The sequence below is a fragment of the Mytilus galloprovincialis genome, chromosome 14, assembly GCF_965363235.1.
Source record: "Mytilus galloprovincialis chromosome 14, xbMytGall1.hap1.1, whole genome shotgun sequence".
NCBI classification, from domain to species: domain Eukaryota; kingdom Metazoa; phylum Mollusca; class Bivalvia; order Mytilida; family Mytilidae; genus Mytilus; species Mytilus galloprovincialis.
Genome location: NC_134851.1, coordinates 57,817,232 through 57,835,776, shown reverse-complemented (window position 1 = coordinate 57,835,776; position 18,545 = coordinate 57,817,232). Strand labels below are relative to the sequence as shown.

Genomic DNA, 18,545 nt, shown 5'->3' with positions numbered 1-18,545 from the left:
CGATATTATAATCAGTTTTGCAAATAACTACTAATTGTAAAGATTAAACCCATAAACGGCATTTGTGTTTGAACACAAAGGAATTTAAAATTAAATTTTAATAATTTTGAAAATCGATATAGAAAGATACTTATACTGTGCATTTAGAAATAAAAAATAAAGGATTCATCTTACTGATTTTTGTGCGGAAACACACAATCCTATATTGACTTTACATTCTGTTATTTAAATGAAATCATCAGAGTTTGAAAAAATATGCTAAACATTAAATAGTATGTATTTATATATTATTCGTTAGAAGAAGATCATTAATAATTATATGGTGCTCATCTTGTATATGATGAGTCTACCATATTCCTACAAGACATATACTGATTGCTTTCCGGTGACTTATCATTTGAATTCCTGTGCATATTTTATTAAGTAAAACGTGTTGTTATGTACTTACATTGATTATTCGATTGACCACCTGATAAGCTGCGAGACTTTTTAATCTGTTCAACTGCAAAACAAATATACTCAAAATAATTACAATGAGCTGACATATAGGTCCTTTTTATATCTGTGATTATCAGTAAACATGGTAAAGTAATAATGAATAATGCTATTATAATTCGACAAAGGGAAAACGTTTATACATAACAATGAATAATACATATGAGTTCATTGAGATAATTTGCGAAAAGCATTTTAAAAATGTTGACATTATAGATATCACGACTATTGATATTTTTTTATTTTATATTTTCTGAGACGGTTTTACGATTTCATTTTTATTTTCTCAACATACCCTTTCATAGCCCTCAGAAGCATTGTTAACATAAACATTCATTTATACAAGTTCAAAAAAGAAAATATATTGTGTTAGAAACTTCCTTTTTTATGGTTTAAGTCTCTCTGTTCTGAATTGTCATTGGAGTTTAGTATTTATTGGGTTACATTTTGTAATGATTTGTCAAATATGTGATAAAACTATATATAATATATGAGCTGCGTCGGATAAAAAATGATCTTTTTCAAATGAATACTTATACATCTGTTAACCTATTTTTGGTTTACACATTCTGTCAAAGATCTGTAACTGTTTACAAATTGAGCACTTATAAGAAATTTCTACAGAACAGACCGAAAATCTTTTATTTCGTATTTGGATATTCCTATAGCAATCTATGTCTAATGCATATATTGCGTAAGGCCGATTTCTATCCGACGCAGCTCAATCATGATTATCATTTTTCAGCAACAGTAATACAAGCAATTTTTAATTTTACCTTTTAAAACCGTAAGTAAACTTCTAGCAGTGCCGATAGAATTTCTCGCAATACAGGCATATTCCCCAGACATTGATGCCGACGTTTTCTGAATTGTCAATGACGGATTGCTGACTGTCGATCCCCCAAAACCTAATGAAGTTGATTTTATAATTGTTTGATAGTCATTTGTATTTCTCTGCCAAAACACTTCAAGTGTTGGAGGTACGGCGTGTATACTGCATGTAAGTATAACTTCTAACCCAGTTTCTACTACTAAGTCTTGAAGAGGGACACTTACTTCTGGGAGAGCTGCAATAAAGATAAAACAATGGACTGTTTCTTTGGTTTATAAAAGGACATTCAATTAAATGTATTTATTTATATGTGAATGGATGTTAACAAATTCTATGAAACCTTCTAATGTCACACATTGTTTTTCAAAATCATAACGTTGTGGACATACATTTGTTTTCCATGATATGTGAGCCAGTCCATGAGAAAACGTAAACTATCAAAGTCGTTATGATATTTTTCAAAAACTGTTATAATCATAAAAATTCTTTTTTTATGTTAACTTTCATTAAGTTGGCAATGTGTCTCAAATTTGTCAGTGAAAATATAACAGACGTAGAAATTGCAGATTATTTTAACTAATATAAAAGTGAAATCATTGGTTACCCGAAGCATAGGATGGCATATTTAGCCATATCATTAGTGTGCTGAGATCATTCGTGTTTCCATGAATTCTATTTTGATTTTTGTTTGTTATAAAAAAGAATTCTGTCATGCATAAACGTAGACACATTTATGAATTGGTTGCTTTTTTTTCAATCTAAATTTATTTGGACCACTTGGAAAACATGAAATTACCATCCCATTCATTTGTCCTTGATTTTGAGATCACTTAATTTGTAATTTCCATGAAGGAGAAGATGAAAGGTGCCAGTAGTAGAGCAGAAACAAATTCATCAGTCAGGAATATGACAGTTTTTGTCCATTCGTTTTTGATGCGTTTTGTTATTTGATTTTGCCATGTGATTATGGACTTTCCCAATTGATCTTCCTCTAAGTTCAGTATTTTTGTGATTTTACTTTTTTTCATCTTTAGTGGTAACATGTTTGTGTTGCAACGTCTTGAGTTTCCGATGTAAGTTTGTGGACGTGTGTATATCCGTATCACTTTTGTTTTTCATCAACTTAGCAGTATTGAATGATATTGTTCCTTTGGGATTTTCTTTCTCTTTTATCGCCTTTTTTAATCACATTTAGCGATTTTTCAGCGATTAAGTATATTTAATGTTACTATACCTCAGCTTGTTTTTTTTCTGTATAAAAAATAATAAAATTGTTGTGCTATTTCATTCCACAGACTATTTGCCCGTCAATAGTTTCAAAGACTATTACCCCGGTTAATAGTTTTATAATCATCTTTCCCTTACTTTTTCATGCTTGTTTTTCATTGGACAATAATGATGTCATGAACTTTTCTGCTTGGATTTGTGTGCTTGGCAACGTCAAACTCGAATATCGTAAACGGTATAATCTGTTTGTGTCGAGTGTAATTTCACTTACACGAAGAAATTATAAAAGAGAAAGAAAATCTTTGCACGCATTTTCTAAAGGCCTAAAATATAGTACCTTATTTATAATATGGGTTTGGTCGTCGTATTCTAAAACTGTATTTGCGTTTGGTGTACTTTAGCTAGAATTTCATATAAACACGGACAGTTTAACACAAGTATTTTAATAGTCTTGATTACATTATTGAAATATTTACAAATTCAACGCGAACTATAAAAAAACCGCATAGTTGTGCACGTTCATCTTGTATCATTTTTCTTTTCTTTCAGATGATATATGTACACATTTAGAAAATTAGTTAATTTGGTATATGAAAACACGTAATGACTGTGTAGTGCAGTAAAATAAAACACCTAATGACTGGTTGTGCGGGTAATAGCAAGTGTGTTGTCCCATCGCATACCAACTATTACTCTCGGCTTTGCCACGAGCAATATTTGGTATCTCAGGGACAACAAACTAGTTATAACCCTCACACCCAATCAATAGGTGTATAATATTAACATGATTGATAATAATTACCTGCCAGCACTATCAGGTTAATAGGTTTACTTTCAGTTACTCCAGCTGTGTTTTCAGCAAAACAACTATAATATCCTTTGTTTGCAGGGGTAGCATACTTTATCGTTAATGAAGGTGTCTCTATAGAACTTCCGGATATTCCTGGAAACTCCTTATTTATCAAAACTATTGGAGAAATGTCGTTGTTTCTTTTTATCCAGTAAATTTTCGTAGGTTGCGGAAATGCGTTTACTAAGCATCCAAGCGTGATCTTATCGCCGAAGTTTGCCTTCAGAACCGATGATGTGGTTGTAACAGTTGGTTTATCTACAAAACAATAATATTTGTTTTGAGATGAAACACATAATTGCAAGAAACTAAATGATTCCGAACTAATTCTTTGATGTCAAACACTAAAAGGCTTTTTTCATTTTGTCAGTCACAAACCTATGCGACAACTTTAAACTCTCTTATTATATCAAAGGTGTAAGAATTATATTACACAATAAAAAATCGATTCACGAATGCATTTTACTGTTAATATTGTATTACCTATATGATAAATCAAACACACAGTTAGTATATCAAAACAACACCACTTCAGCATATTAAGGCAGTATCTACCACTACAGGGAGATAACTCTGGTAATTCAGCTTAACGTTTTAATCATTTTGTATTAAAATATTAAGCTTCTCAATGGTCAGGATAAGTGTTTGTTAAACTACTATATATCCATGAAAATTTTACGAGAAGCGCTTGATTCAATTTTTTTGGAAATTTTTTATATTTTTGACAACAGGTCAAATTGAATATTTTTTCAAAATTTTATGAAAATTAAACTAGCCAAATAAGTTTTGGTCAAGGTGGTGGGTACCACCTTAAAGAAGAAATGTATATCATATTTCGTATGCAAGTATAACAATATCCATAGAATGCTTACCGCCCTTGACATGTAATGTTGTAGATCCACTAACAGATGTTCCAACCACATTTGTAGCGAAGCATCTGTAGGTGCCGATGTGGGTTTTGGTATTATAAATGATAGTCAAAGACGGATTGGTAGATGATATACCGCGGTATCCAAGTGAGCCTCGGTTTATTATTGTTTTTATGCCATTTTGCACTCTTTCCCAATATACATCAATGATAGGAGGCTCCGCAATTACAATGCAATAAATTGTTACATCTTCACCATATACAGATTCATACATTTTCTTTTCAACTCTAACGTTTGGTACATCTAATTAAAGAAAATGAAATTTAAAATTTCAAAAAAACACAAATATAGCATGTAGAAAACAAAGAGAAAAATGTCACGTTTGAGGATTATGATATGAAATTGTTGCTTTTGTCAATTTGTTAGGTTTCATGTTTGAAAATAATTTAAAAGCACAAAAATACGGAACTCTGAGAAAAATTAAAAAAAAGGAAAGTCTCTAATAAAACGGCCAAATTAAAAGATCAAAAACATCAAACAAATGCTTAACAAATGTCATATTGCTGACTGGGTATATGCATCTTCTAATGTAGGAAAGTAGAGCCAAATATGTAATACTATACATGTTATAGAAAGGTTACCTTCGAGAAGTACAAATATTAAATAGGGGAAATTGTTTATGGAATGATAACTCGAATACTCGAATATTCGGACAATATCGGTAATTTTTCTTATGTCAACAGATCTATTACTTAACCTTGGAATGTTCAAATTAGATTTGTATCTAACAAATTAATAAATCATCAATCGAATGTATTTCAAAAGTAAACGAGTTTAAACTATCAATCATTGTACAAATACCACCCCAGATCGCTTAAGTGTGTCATGGGTTTATTACTAATTCAGGCAGATATTTTGGTGTTTTACATTAGATTCGAATCATTATGATCGTAGATAACTATAAAGAGTCCAGATACTCTTTGAAGAAAATGGTTGAAAGTTGACATTCAAAAGATGTTCAAAATGGATAAGTCTAAATCTAGAAAAGGATAAAACGACAAGACAGATGCATTTGCCTACAAGAGGGGACCTTTTCCCGCAACATGTTTAACCCCGCCACACTATGTATGTGCTTGCCTGTCCCAAGTTAGGAGCCTGTAATTCATTTTTTTTGTGTTAGTTTATGTGTTACATATTTGTTTTTCGTTCATTTTTTGTACATAAATAAGGCCGTTAGTTTTTCTCGTTTGAATTGTTTTACATTGTCATTTCGGGGCTTTTATAGCTGACTATGTGGTATGGGCTTTGTTCATTGTTGAAGGCCGTACGGTGACCTATAGTTGTTAATTTGTGTGTCATTTTGGTCTCTTGTGAACAGTTGTATCATACCACATCTTCTTTTTTATCTTTACATGACGTACTTACCTCCAATTACCTGTACACTTATAGGTTTACTTATTGCAGTTCCCCTATCATGAGTAGCGAAACAGGTAAAATTTCCAGCTTCTGATGTAGTTACAGTTTGAATGGTAAGAGATGGATTCTCAATGCTATTTCCAGATATCTTTTTAGTTTCAGAGTCAATCGTCGTAACAACCCCGTTGTTATTAAGCTTCCAAAATACTTTCCGAACAGGAGGGTTTTCCTTATTGGATTGAATGCTAGCCCTCAGTGTAACAGAACGACCGTAGTTTACCTCATATTTGCTTTGGTCTACTTCGATAGCTGGATCTATTAATACAAAGACGAATTAATCTATAAACGACCAATAAAAATCGAAACGAAATTCCCTTTTCAAATGGCAAAATCAAAAGCTGAACTTCTCACGTATATAACAGTCGTATACAATTCCATTTTATTGACAACAATGTGAGAACAAAACAACAGGAATAATAGATAAACAATTTTTTTCTTTGGGAGGCATCTGGTTTTCTATTACTGCAATTCCAGACATTTTGGTAATGTGTTAGTTAACATCAAAAATTATTTTGATATCTATAAATTCATGTTCGTTATGAAAGTTGACATATGTTAGTTAAACAAACATATTCAGATGGTAATGTTTAAGATTTCCATGTTTTATATATTACTGGCGTTAAAAAAGAAATGTAATATGTATGAATCGGACATTAGAAGTGCTCTCAACCAAAGCAACTTACAAATAAAAAAGGATGAACAACAACCTGATCGTGCTTACCTCCAATTATTGTAAGATTGATAGTGGGACTGTTAACAGTCGATGTTTGATCTGTACCATAGCAGATATACTGTCCAGAATCATCAAATTTTGCATAATTAATAATCAATGAAGGATTTTCCTGAGTCATGCCTTCTTTTCCTTGTCCCTTTCTTATTGACATCATGGTACCAGCGATGCTCTTTCTCCAGAAAACGTATACATTTGGATCTTTAGGATCTGGTGTTATTCGGCAATGCAGTGTAACTCGAGTTCCATATTGTTCTGTATAGGATAGTTTGCTGATACCGACTTCAGGTTTTAAGGAAAAGAAAGCGAAATGGCAAAGCATCAGTTTAAAAAGAGCTAATCCCAACATGGTAAAAACGACAATTAAGTACACAGAAAACGATATTCTGATAAGTTTTAAACTTAATCGTAATTCATTCGTAAAAAAAAACTGTTTTGCGTCGATGCTAAAATCGAGAAACAATTTAAAAAAAAACACCCAAAAATCCAAGATGCATTCCAAAACATCTTACACAACTTCAGGAGTCAAGCGGAGCGTAACACATTCAGGAATGAGAAACAACCAGTAAATTTAAATTTCTGTCTGTTGGTATTTTCTGACGTTGTGTTTGAATGTCTATCTGATATCTATTGTCTCTCTTTTCCATGTGTGTAAGTGTTTTTTAGTGATACCTAAACTACATAAGTGTCCATACAAACAACGGTATATTGCTGGGTCTTCCAAGTGCTCCACGAAACCTCTTTCTAAATTATTAACATCTATTTTATCAGCAATCAAAGACGGGCTTTAAAGTTATTGTGAAACTGCCTATTCTAGAGGTGGCGTGAATCAGATGTGGATACTTAAAAATTCCAAAGATCTTTTAGAGTACATACAATCTAACTCTCTTTCATCTTGTAACAGTATTAAAACATTTGACTTTTCTACTCTTTACACAAAGATTCAACATTCCAAACTAAAAGACAAATTGAAAGAGTTGGTATTACTTTGCTTCATAAACAAGAATGGCCAATGTAGATACAAGTATCTTGTCTTAGGGAGGGATAAATCATACTTTGTAAAGAATCACTCTGATTCAAACAAAAAATTCTCTGAAACCGATATTATCAAGATGCTTGATTTCTTGATTGACAACATATTTGTAACGTTCGATGGACGTGTTTTTCAACAGACTGTCGGCATCCCAATGGGAACAAACTTTGCCCTCTACTTGCCGACTTGTTTCTTTATTATTATGAGGCTGACTTCATGCAGGAACTTCTTAGGAAGAAAGATAAGAAGTTAGCAATATCCTTTAACTCTACTTTCCGCTATATAGATGACGTTCTTTCACTAAACAATTCAAAATTTGGTGACTATGTGGAACGCATCTATCCCATCGAATTGGAGATAAAGGATACTACAGATACAGTTAAGTCGGCTTCATATCTTGACTTACATCTAGAAATTGACAATGAGGGTCGGTTGAAAACAAAACTTTACGACAAATAAGATGATTTCAGCTTTCCAATTGTGAACTTTCCATTTCTAAGTAGCAACATTCCAGCAGCACCTGCATACGGGGTATATATCTCCCAATTGATACGATATTCCCGTGCTTGCATTTCCTATCATGATTTTCTTGATAGAGGGTTACTACTCACAAGGAAGCTATTAAACCAAGAGTTCCAAACGGTGAAGTTGAAATCATCCCTTCGTAAATTTTACGGACGCCATCACGAGTTGGTTGACCGTTATGGAATAACCGTTTCACAAATGATATCGATATGTTCCTTACTTCGTAACTACAATCCCCTTCCCTTTCATGAATGTGACCTACCGAATTAGACTATTTACCGGATTTGTAATCACATAAGCAACACGACGGGTGCCACATGTGGAGCAGGATCTGCTTACCCTTCCGGAGCACCTGAGATCACCCCTAGTTTTTGGTGGGGTTCGTGTTGTTTATCCTTTAGTTTTCTATGTTGTGTCATGTGTACTATTGTTTTTCTGTTTGTCTTTTTCATTTTTAGCCATGGCGTTGTCAGTTTGTTTTAGATTTATGAGTTTGACTGTCCCTCTTGTATCTTTCGTCCCTCTTTTACAAGAAAATCATTTGCAAAATCAATCACTATTCAATAAAATCGAAATAATGAAAAGGTAAAATCACAAAAAAACTGAACTCAGGGGAAAATTCAAAACGGAAAGTCCCTTATCAAATGGCAAAATCCAAAAGATTTTAAAGTTAGCACTCGTTGCTATTTTTCATACGGAAACACAACTTCCGTAATTCAGTTTCAAATGATACATTTTTGTAAATATATACTCATCATAAACAGTGGAGATCACTTCTAACCTCTCGTATGAACTGTCAGAATAATCTACGAGCCATCCTGACTCCCGGAATAACAAATGTAAAACAATTCAAATAATAATCACCCCCCCCCCCCTCTATAATATTAACGGCCTAATTTATGTACAAAAAATTAATCAAAACAAATAATTTATGTAACACATCAACAAAAACAAATCACTGAATTACAGGCTCCTGACTTGGAACAGGCACATATTGTGCTGAATATGTCGGGGTTAAACATAGTATATTGATTAAAAATCTGAAATAAAACCGGCAAAATTGCAAAACTCTATATAATATTAATCGCTATTTCGCCGAAGCCTTATATTTAGACAAAGAGTTCTTAAAACTTATAACATCAATTCTAGCCGGTGAATTTATAATCAATTCTAGCCGTAAAATTTATAAATCGATTCTAGCCGTAGAATTTGTAATCAATTCTAAGCGGAGAACTGTTCTAGAAGTAGAACTTACTAAAACTGATCTAGGGTAGAACTGTCAAGATCAGTTCTAGGTAGAACTGTTTGAATCAGTTTTAGGTAGAACTGACCAAGTCAGTTCTATGTTACACGTAGTGTCAGTCTGACAGTTCTACGTACTTTCCTAGAACAGTTCTCCTCACAGATTCTGACAGATTTAACGAGAGATTAGAAGTAGAGACGCATACTATTAAACAATCCTTCTGCAGAATACAAAATAAAAACCGCATAAATATACTATTGCGCGTATCTATGATGAATTTTTTTTAATAGATTGAGTAGCAATTTTATAATATCAAAATATAAATAGTATACTTCAACTCTCTTCTCAGTAAACTGCACTAGTTCTTAACATAAAGCTTGTAAAGGTATACGTGTGATTTTTTAGAATGTCATCAATGTATTAGGCTTATCTGTATACCCGGGATAGTTATGCATATCATGGCGTTAATGAATTAGTATTTTAAATTTGCAGTGTTGAACATTTTACCTTAGATCGGAAAAATGAGTTATCAACGGTACCAGCATTATAATTTAGTACGCCAGACGCGTGTTTCGTCTACATAAGACTCATCAGTGACGCTCATATCAAAATATTTATAAAGCCAAACAAGTTCAAAGTTGAAGAGCATTGAGGATCCGAAATTCCAAGAAGTTGTGACAAAAAAACATATCCGCATAGTTCCTCATCAAATAATAAACAAATAGTTGAAAACAGACAACTAGATAAAAATGAAACATATATTCTCTGAACAAGTATGCAGACAGACACATAAGAAAGAATACGAGAAAATAATTAAGGACTTCTTAATTTTGTTTGAAGGAATTTCACTTACCAAATACAGTTTCCACGTGTAAAGCACACATAACTGTAAAATTCAAAAAAGATATTGAATATAATATAAAGAATAAAGAAAAATATTTTGTTTATAATGTCTCATACAATGTTTTGTGATTATGATTTGATCCTGAGTTGAAGATATATGTTGAATATGTCCCGATTGATATTATTAGTAATGGGGGGCCATTGTAGTGTTTTACCCAATAATTAGCTTGCATTGTATATTAGTACTTCGTTAACTTTAAATCAAACATGTGTGTTATTTGTCTTTTAAGTTATGTTATGTTGTAAATATTAATATGTTGGCGGGCACTTTTCAATTGAATAGATTGACGTGATAGTAGACGTATGGTCGGTCTTTTCCGATTGAAAGTAAAACTCTCGCCAAAGTTGGGCGCCCGATTAATTTTGCGAAATGAACAAATACACAACCACGTCTGGACGGAATTGAATCCCATGCCCCGTGTAAAGAGAAAGCTACGTTTTCTGCACATTAGGAACCCGTCCAACAACTCATTGAGGGTCCAAAGGTGACCTTTTGCAAGACAACATTGCTGCCCCTATCCAATGTACTCGCAGTTTGTTGGTGCAGTACAAATTTCTCGACCTTCGTCCCGGAACGCTTCTATAATAGAAAAAGTCTTTCATATGTGTTGTTAACTTGGTTTCATCCTGAACATGCATGAAATAGTTGCCACATGATTTAAAAAAATCTTCTATCAATCATTCATAGTCTTCTATTTATTTTGTTACATAAAAAGATTAGTGAAAATCGCATAGAAACATGCAAAAATGATACACTCGAGTGGTTGTTTTTCTAGTTATATACTAAGTCGAAACCATACGATTACCTGTAATCGTTAATATGTTTTGTTTTGCATAGGATTCCTCGTTTTGCATGAAACAAAACTCTATATTTGTAATTTTAGTACTCTATAGAAACTATATTCCTGTCGTGTAATGGTGTCATGTTAGTGTTATGTTTAACATTACCATAAGAGTGTGAGGTTTACCTAGCCACAAAATCAAGTTCAACCCACTATTTTTCTTTAAAATTTCCTTACCAAGTCAGGAAATTGACAATTGTTTTCTAATAGTTTGTTTCTGTGTGTGTTGCATTGTCGTTTGTTTTTTTGTTCACTTCAGTGTTTCTGTTGTTTCGGTGTTTTTTTCTAATAGTTGATGTGTTTCCCTCGGTTTTAGTTTGTAACCTGAATTTGTTTTGTCTCAATCAATTTATGTCTGTCAAACAGCGGTTATAATACTGTTGGCTTTTTTATCAGTCAAACCATAATGAGAGTTGATAATTATTTGTCCGATCGCACATCCGTATTCTCTAATAGCATTATACAAACTAACATGTATTCTAGCGTGTTTTTTTTTTTTCTCAAATAGCAGATAACTTTTATTGTTTTAACATATTATATATCCGCATACAGATTTCATTTACCTATTAAAAGGAAAAGTGCAACATCCGAAACACGCAACCGCTTTGTCATTGTCTGAAATAAAAAAAAAACATTGTATGGATTTAAAATATTTTGAACTACACTCATTATAAATACGCAAATTCATTGATTTATCATTTGTGTATTTTGGGAAATGTGTTTGTCGTAGCATATTTCAGTAGCAGTGAACTCTTGGATTGCAGAAAAAATATATAGTTTGACTTTTATTCAACAGCACATGCTATTCGATAACGTGGAAAGTGGGCAGTCGGTTCCCGGTGGTATAATAAACTCACTTCATATACAGTGCTTTGGAACTACTATTACACATTATTCTTCAATGTTTTGTTGATTCTAAGAAAATATGAAAAAAATATAGAAAGTTTCTATACTATCTCAGGAAAAGCGGACCATAGACGAATTTTATTTCCCCTCTTGTCATTTAGATCTGTATAATTTGTTTCAATAATGCTGTCATGTCTTGTCTCAGTATTTCAGATGGTTTTTCAGCGGTTTTAATATAGCTAAATTAAAAAAGGTGTGTTAAAATCAGAAAGAGTTATTTCTGTAGACTTTTCTAATTTTCTTTGTATTTTGTTAACTTCTTCCATACGATATATTTTCCACCAAACAGTGAAACATCATAGTGCTTTTTATCGATGATCATTCATATACAAATACATATAATGGTTTTGCAAATCACAGAGCACAAAAGGAACAGATCAATTACATTGAAATCTAATAAAAAGTGGGATCTGGTTATAAAAGATCAAATCAAATACGAAATTTAAAAGCATTTTAGAACAGTGCGCCAAAATTTCACCAGCAATAGCATCAACCCAGTAGTTGTAAAAAGCTTATCAAACACACCAAACGACATTTGCGCGTTCCGTCTACATTCAATCAATCAGTGGTTTTGGAATAAAACGGAAAATAATTTAACGATGAATTGAAAAAAAATATATAAGGATCATTGAAACAAAAACTAAATGCTATGCCAAAAACGGTTAAACTCAACTATGCATATGAGAAAATATTCGAAGTTTTACTATAAGCAGAACATTTTAAGAAAATGCTCATATCATTGATATTGCATACCAGCGAACAAACTGATGACTATAACTGGTGACATCCTTCAGTATTTGTATCGAGAAGGTGGTTTAAAAACTTATATAAAAAGTTACACTTTCTGCAGCATGAGAAGTATCGTTTAAATTGCTGATTTAACATTACGTTGTTGTAAAACATTTTAAAGTGCTGACAATAGTTATTGTGCATGACGAAATGTTGATAAATCATTTATGTTCTATATTGAACTATTACAAGATTATATCTTCTTTTAAATCAACATGTATATATAAATATGACATTTGGATATAATTCAAGATTGTGCCCTTCAATATACACCTCCTTTGAGATACGACTAACCGTATTATTTGTAGAAGTCACATGATGCTCGAAATAGATAGATAGATAGATAGATAGTTTATTCTCATAAAACCATGCAAGTACAAAGGTTACAGAGAAGTTAAAACTATCAACACTTTAACTGAAGAACAACATGCAGGCATTTTTGGACATCTGGCAAATATCATGAATGTTATGTCAAGTAGTTAAACTGATAGTGGTGTAAACACACATGAGCAATTCAAAAACAACATTGCCATTAAATATAATAGTGTAACATGATATCAAATATAAGCGAGTTCAGTTTTCAGAAAAAAGGAACTGTCCTTTTTTATACTTTTGGTTTAGCTCGTATGACATTACAATAACTTTTAATAAAATCAAAATGAGAGCACTTTTTATTTAAGGGGCTTTGGCGAAACAATGACTACGACTGCTTTGATTTGAAAGGAAATTCAAACTTAATGCTTCCTATTCAAATTAGGAACACGTACTATATCCCATTTATTCACCTGTTTAGCATTAAATTTTCTATATCTTTACAACCATGCAAGTTGTTAATTTCTTTGAGAATCACACTGGACAAAAGTAAGAACGTTTTTTCGTATTATGATATAACCTGACGAGTTAAGTTTTGTTCAGCTGCGTCTAAAATGCATACATATAAAGTCGGTTAGAAGAGCGTCTGATATTAAAGCCAAATACCATTGCCGATGATATGTGTATACGAGGTCAGCCAACAATTTAGTAAGCCAATGAAGATCAAACCGAGTGTACAAAGAACATTATTCTATCTAAACAATCGACATTTGATCGTTGGCTGTTCAACAATAAACGTTCGTGCTGTATAGCTTGAATAGGTAAAAATTAAATCACCAAAACATTGAACTCTGACGAAAATTCAGAAAGGAACGTTTCTAATCAAATGGTTAAATCAAAAGTTCAAACACATAAAACGAATTTAATGTAAATAAAATTACATTGTAGTTATTTTCAATAGAGATTGAACATTTTGTTAATTCTGTTTATTATTAGAGTATGAAACATTACTGAACTTTTAGACAAGGTGGTACTTAATTCAACAAGCAAAACAGACCTCATTTTAATGTCATATTTTATATTAAATGCATATTTTTGATAATCTTCATCAAATACGCTCATAATTTGAAATATAATGGATGTTTATCTATTTCGAATACATCTTTTTATAATATAACCTGACGAGATTAGTTTTGTATAGCCGCGTCTAAAACACATACATAAAAGTCGATTAGAAAAACGTCTGATATATTAATAAGACGTTTTTGATGGATGTATCTAGTATGCGGCTCCAAATCAGATTTGAGAATTCGGGAATAACAATGCAATGTATTTTTTTTTAAATTTAACATGGAGATTTTTACTATCACTTATTTATTAACTGTCAGACTTTATAAAGCTCAATACATGTATATGATGGCTATTAAAGTCTGAACTTGAGAAATTCATACGGTTACTGCATACACACCTTCAACTTCACAAATAACAAAAAAGTTTAAAACAACTGCTTTAGGGCATTCTACTTCATACTTGTCAGCCTGCATTAACAATTTAATGGTATATAAAAAGTTACACTGATTAAGACAGCAATGTTACATTTTAATGTTGTGTCGTTGTTCTCCTCTTATATTTAATGCGTTTCCCTCAGTTTTAGTTTGTTACCCCGATTTTGTTTTTTGTCCATGGATTTATGAGTTTCGAACAGCGGTATACTACTGTTGCCTTTATTTGTAAATAATGATAATAACGAGTAACTACATGTATATCAATTCATAAAAAGATTAAACCCAGCCAGAAACATTGTCTCCCAAGATACATAAAACCAAAAACTAGCATCAGAAGTTTGCAATACAAATAATTTTGGTGTTTTTAAAAATACTACATGCAAAAATTATAAAGCCATATATGTAGTAAGCAAGAAAAAAAGAAATTGACTAACCTGCTAATAAAAAGCTAACAGAAACGTATGTAGATCGGTTAAGAAACTGCGCTTTATAAAATTCATCCGATTATTTGCTACGTATTACCTGTTAGAAATCAGGACAAGCGACCTCGATACAGGAGGGTTGCCAAAGCTTATTTTCAAAAAATTAACTACCCCCAGAATCCAATAATAAGGTGTAGACAATTTAAATAGAGCACTTGATTTAAAAACACGTGACAAGTGATTGTTGGCTGTAAATCAGCTTTAAAACAGGTTCAATCCACCATTTTCTAGATAAGAAAATGCCTGTACCATGTCAGAAATATGACAGTTGTTATCCATTCATTTGATGTGTTTGAGCTTTTGATTTTGCCATTTGATTAAGGACTTTCCGTTCTGAAATTTCCTCGGAGTTCAGTATTTTTGTGATTTAACCTTTTTCAGTATATTTCCAGATTGTTTGTTGTTTGTAATGGAAGAGAATACATTCGTTTTTGATGCGTTCTGTTATTTGATTTTGCCATGTGATTCTGGACTTTCCGATTATATATTCTTCTTGGTTCGGTATTTTTGTGATTTTACTTTTTATACAAATAACAGAGGCATCTAAAGGGGAAATATGCTTATATGGTCATACCTGAATAAGAAAATCTTAGTTAAAATATAACCATATTGTATTATCACCTGCCATGTGACCTGAAGCTCCTATAATAATTAATTGATTGATAGAATTGTGTGTAATGACACTTTCATCAATACACGCTACTTGGAGAACAGTCTTTATTTGTTGTTGAAGTCAAAGAACAACCAACCTTCGGCAGTATAATTGGCAATACTAGTCAATTGATATTTAAGGAGAATGCACCTGCCACGTGAGGAGTTACTCTGTAGAACTAACAACCACAGTGTTGTCAGACTAAATAAATGATGCTGTAGTTCAACTACTTAGTCCTCTTGGTCACCAAGACAACAGAAACTCTAATAACTTGTCCTTTTAACCTAAAAAATACAAAATTAAAGGTTGTAGATTTGAACTAAATTAAAAGCAGAACCACTAAAAGCAGTTTATTTTTAAATCTTCATCTAAATTACTTTTTTGTAGTTCTCACTACAGCCGACTCTATTGGGTTTGTTGACAAAGATAATATCTTTGGTTAGCTTACTGGCTTATTGAACCGTGAAGTCATTATAAGGTAAGGTATACTACCCTCCTTTCGAAATAGATTTATCATACAGACCGATAGATTGGTTATCTGCCGGCCCAGACTACTTTTTAAGGAGGGTAGTTTACCTGACTATATGATGACTTCACGGTTCAGTTAGCAAGCAAGCTAATCAAAGATAATACCTTTGCCTACACACTTTATGCAATCGGCTGTAAATGTAATAATTTATAATTATATATGTTTACTACATGTTTAGCTTTTTATAAAAGGCACCTTAATATTAGTATTTTAGTAGTTTGGTTTCTATTCTAGTTCAAAACTAAATCTTTTAATCAGGTACAAAGCATACAATTAACAATGCATTGATGAGTGCTATTGTGTTTAAAGATGAACCTGATTTTAACCCCGGAGATTGATTTGGTATATAATTGATTATGTTACACATGATCTGAGGTCAAACATTTTACACTGTTCAATGCATTATAGTATAGAAGATGAGACTTTTAAATGTTTTAATTCAAGGTAAACCGTATTGTCAACAAAAACATGGATCTTGCAATCAGCCAACTAGTGTACAAATAACATGCAAAACATGAATAAATGTTCTTGTTCTTTCAATGTGATTGTTTGAAATTTTCTTTAATCTCAGAGACCCGGGACAATTAAGAGTATGACATACCTTTTGATAACTATTTACACCACTGCTTGTGTACGTTTCGTCCCCGAGGGTATCACCAATCCAGTCGTCAGCACTTCGGTGTTGACATAAATATCAATTACATTTTTATAAATGTACTGTTTGCAAAAGTATGAATTAATCGAAATACTAAGGATTGTCTTAGATTGTCAATGCTCTTCAACTGTGTACTTGTTTGGTTTTTAACTATTTTGATCTGAGAGTCACTGTTGAGTCTTATGTAGACGAAACACTCGTCTTGCGTATTAAATTATAAGCCTGGTACCTTTGATAACATATATATATATATATTGTATAGAACTCACCAATAGTGAAGACTGTTTTTTGCTTCTCGAAAGACTTTTGGTTATTTTTCTTAGTTGGTTGTCTCAAATTGATCAGTGCTTAGTATCTTCATTTTTTTTATAATAAATGCGAAATAAAGGAAAATGTAGAAGTACTAACAGCGGAAACACATGTCTCGTTTGTATTTTTTTATTTAATAAACAAACAATTGTTTAACTTTAAAACCAATACAGATTTTTTTAGAAATATAGTTTAGTGGAATAATACATGTAACTGCAAAGTTGACCCGTCACCGCCGCGTTAAAATGATTGAAACAAAACAAAGATAAGATAATACTAATCAGGCCAATAAATCCACCTTAGCATGTGTAAGTTAAACTCCGTGTCCAGCAACTTTGAATTTCTGAAAATTTAACTATTTGTTTTTGATCGTCTAGTTGCCAATTTTAAAAATACATATTTAAGACGAGATCATGCTAATGTATGTTGGGTATGAAGCCACGGCCCGTATGCATAAAAACACTCAAGTTAAGATATTCAATCAAAAGACTAATTTATCGACAGACAATTTGAAAAAGCCGTCCGATCGGAACAAATCTTTTTAGTAGCTTTATGCATACATGCCCTGATCTACTAGACCGACATGATGAGTCGACAATCACCGTGTTAGTTCACAATACATCAGTCCAAAGGACGACATGTACAATGTAACACTACAAAGAAACATCTTTGGCTCCGAGTCGACCAATATTTGCTTTAATCAACGTAACCTCGATGAATTCTATAAAGTCTCAAAGAGTTCAATGTATATTACAATGACAAATCATGCATGCTATTATTATTCCTCTTTCATGTACATTTCCTTAGTCCACTGATTCAAATTCTAAATGTGTAAGTTTGGAATGAAAAATTATTTAACCTGGGTTAAACCCTTAAATAAAAAAGTAGATGTCTTATGATTGTCAAGTATGCAACCCTCATCAACAACAGACCAAATGACATAGAAATTAACAACTATGTGTCACCGTACGGCCCTCAAAAATGAACAAAGCCCATACCGCAGTTGTCTATTTACGTCAGGAAACTTGTCAGCATCAATCGTTTTGAATATATTTGAGTGTTTTTTTTCAAATTTTTTAGATTTTTTAATACCTATTCACACTTTTTTAACGAGTTTCATTCCACCATTTTCTACATCAGAACATGCCTGTACAAATTTAGGATTATAACAGTTGTTATCCATTCTTTTGACATGTTTGAGCAGTAGATTTTGCAATTTGATTACGGCCTTTCCGTATTAAATTGTCTTCGGACTTCGGTAATTTTGTTATTTTTACTTTTTATAGACCAGCAGCGATGAAGATATATCGTATAAAAAATGTACATACATGTTTTTATATTGTTGTTGATCGGATGCTGTCACATTGACAATACCAGATAA

At 32.2% G+C, this 18,545-nt stretch overlaps 1 long non-coding RNA gene across 1 annotated transcript; it reads right to left on the bottom strand.

Moving 5' to 3' along the window:
* Positions 1-1,277: 1,277 nt before the first annotated feature.
* On the bottom strand, positions 1,278-4,553 carry LOC143058035 (uncharacterized). The gene is made up of 3 exons (XR_012972921.1): positions 4,277-4,553; positions 3,357-3,662; positions 1,278-1,562 (listed from the first exon to the last, which is right to left on the bottom strand). It is a non-coding gene; the product is annotated as an uncharacterized LOC143058035 (long non-coding RNA).
* Between the last annotated feature and the right edge of the window lie 13,992 nt (positions 4,554-18,545).